This window comes from Amaranthus tricolor, chromosome 10 (genome assembly GCF_026212465.1).
Source record: "Amaranthus tricolor cultivar Red isolate AtriRed21 chromosome 10, ASM2621246v1, whole genome shotgun sequence".
Classification (NCBI taxonomy): Eukaryota; Viridiplantae; Streptophyta; class Magnoliopsida; order Caryophyllales; family Amaranthaceae; genus Amaranthus; species Amaranthus tricolor.
In genome coordinates, this window is record NC_080056.1 from 15,445,828 (window position 1) to 15,448,921 (window position 3,094).

The 3,094-nt window shown below is 29.0% G+C and overlaps 1 non-coding gene across 1 annotated transcript; it reads right to left on the bottom strand.

The window, feature by feature from the left end:
- Window positions 1-2,352: 2,352 nt before the first annotated feature.
- On the bottom strand, window positions 2,353-2,425 carry TRNAF-GAA (transfer RNA phenylalanine (anticodon GAA)). Its single transcript has one exon. It is a non-coding gene; the product is annotated as a tRNA-Phe (tRNA).
- Between the last annotated feature and the right edge of the window lie 669 nt (window positions 2,426-3,094).

Consider the following 3,094-nt stretch of genomic DNA (forward strand, 5'->3'; position numbering starts at 1 on the left):
TTTGTTAGTATTTTTGTATTTGTTATTTTTCAAAGAAAAGAGGAAAATCAAGATTATTGGATTGACATAGATTGGCTGGATAATTTGTATGTATTTATAAATGTGGATCAAAAATAGAAGGTGGGAGTAGTTGCATCTACTCACTCCACTTGAATAAAGAACAAATTTTTAAGAGGTCAATAATAAAGCAAATTGCCATGGTATTTGGTAATAATCACTTAATACATGAATTATTAAAAATATTGACTATTATACTCTCACTCATTTCCAACTCACCAACCCTCTTTTTATAGTTTTTTTTTTTTTTTTAATTGGAGTGATGTAGATACTCCATTCATTATATGCTACACAATATTTTTTATATTGTTGGTTAATTACCTTTACAATATTTCATGGATAGAGAAATTTTGAATATTATTATTCATTGACATAAATATGTTGAAATATATTAATGTATGAGTTTGTAAGCTTCGTCTCTAAATATAAAATTTTAATATATAATTTAAAATTTTTTATTAATTTTCTTTTATGGATTTTAAGGCTCGAATCATACTTGAAAAATTGCAAAAACGTCAAATATCACCGGCATTATAAAGTTGATAGAGTATATGATGATATTATATGATAAGCGTGTATAGGACCGACCCTAGGTTTTAAAGGGATTGGAGCGAAAGATTATTTATGGACCCCTCTACTATTGTATGTATAGAAAAGTTCACCTAAGCACTAGTTGAAAACTAAAATTTTTTAGGGCCTTGGGAATAGGGACGACTTGCACTTGCTTAGGATCGGCCTTCTTTGAATTATATTATAAATTACTTTCTATTTGTTTTTTAATGCTGATCTTTTCATATAATAAAAGATAAATATATTTATGAACATAAAAATTTAAAATAAAAAGTTTTGGGTTTCACTTTAGTTCACACTAAAAATACACGATATCACGACTGGAGGAGTCTGTATCCATCATATCGCGAACCTCTATACGGCGATAGGATAGAGACAGGCAGGTCCTGTTGCCATATATGTTGTCGCCATAAGCTCTATCTATCGTGATCCTGTCTCCATATGTTGCGCTTATTTATTGAAGTTGTAGATAATGTTATGTGCAAGGGTTAATCGAAAATAACATTGTCTATCAGAAAGTTGTAAAGTTTTATTTCTTAGCTTTCAACAATATGCCAAGTTATGTATGTACTATAAATTATAACCCTAAAGATTTGAATCTATCACTTTTTTTTTATTAAATTACGCGATTATACAAATTGAAACTAAATTATTCTTTTAGTTTTAAAATGAGTTTGACATGAAGAATTTTTATAATTTCTTTCATCGTACTTCGAAACTTGGACACGTTTTACTAAAAAGTACTAATGAGATCTGATTCATTAGTATTATGATGAAATCTAAAATTGAAATGTTTCATTCATAACTAAAGCAACTAACAATTCATAACTAAAGGCTAAAACAAACATAATAAACTTTCCTGCCAAAATACAAAAAGGCTAAAACCAACTAATCAAAACAGAAAACTAACAATTAACTATCTAACCCCACTAAAATAACCTTTCCTAACTCCTTCTTTCCTTTAGCATAAGTGCATGACATAGTTGATTACAAGGTCTAACTCTACCAACTTTGGTCAATCAACAAAACATTGAACATTTTTTTAATGGGAAAACATTGACCATTCAACTAGCCGATATTTGATAATTATTTTTAATTTAGTTGAAGATTTTCTTAAAACAATATTGTATTATTTCATAAATCATAATCAGGGAAACTTGGAATGCTAGATTTTCATTTTGTGATTGAAAAGTCTATTCGACAATTTTATTAATTTGAGCTATAAACCTAGAGTTTTAATGAATATGAAAATTTGACAATATTACAATACACTCTAGGTTATTTCTAGAGGCGTTCAAAACTGATTCGACCTGAAAATCCAAACCGAAACAGAAGTGAACCGACCCGATAATGTGTTCCTTTTTTAGGTTTATCGAACCGACATTATCCGAACCGAAGTCGTACCCGAACTGGTTGACAACCGAAAAATGGGAAAACTGAACCCGAGTTGTGATTGATTTTTGTAACCGACACATAACCGCTAACCAAGATTACCCGAACCTAATAATGAGCGACCTGAGTGATATCCGACCCGAATCATGCTCGAAACTGAACTCGATCCGGCTAAAACCGATTTAACCCAAACAAAATTTAGATTCAACTGCTGTAAACCTAAACCAATTTTTAACATAGAAGTATGATCGACTCATATCCAATCATCTCATTAGTTAATCTCATAAAGTGATAGATATTTTAATAAATGTAATTTTAAAAAATTAAAAAAAATGCGATGAGCGTGGATCGAACACGCGACCTTCAGATCTTCAGTCTGACGCTCTCCCAACTGAGCTATCCTCGCTAATTAATAATTATTGATAAATTTAACTAATCATTCAATATTAGAATAAAAATCTGTGCAGTGCATGATTTTTTAACATCAACATATATAAATATGTGATATTAAATAAATAAAGTCAGAGATATTATGCAATAGAAATACTCAATTTTGATAGTTTTATGCATAAAATTACCCCATATTTTTGAAAATTAGCACCAATATATTATGCAGTATATTATATTCTTTAACTAACTCAATTTAACTACAAACAAATGCTAGGCAAAGATACTTTAGAGGTAGAGATGTTGCTCAAGATTAAATGGCATGCCATTTTTCTTTAGCCAATAATTGAATTCCATTTGGCAAAACTCTCCTTAATTGTGACAACATTTGAAATTTTCAAAGCTTTTCAATATAATGTAAGATTCGACATACATTTTGTAACACCCCGTAATTTATCAGATAAAAAAAGAAAATATAATAAGATAAAAATAAATAAGATTATTAAATTATATTATTTTACATATATAACTATAAGAATAAAGTAAATTAAATTTTAACGGTAACGAATTTTATCGCGTACGATGTCATCGCGTGACGTTTGTTTTTTGTTTTAACAATATCATTATAATTATTTAATAATTAATTAATTGAAAAAAAAAGAAGGGGATGTGACGGGGTGGCCGGTTG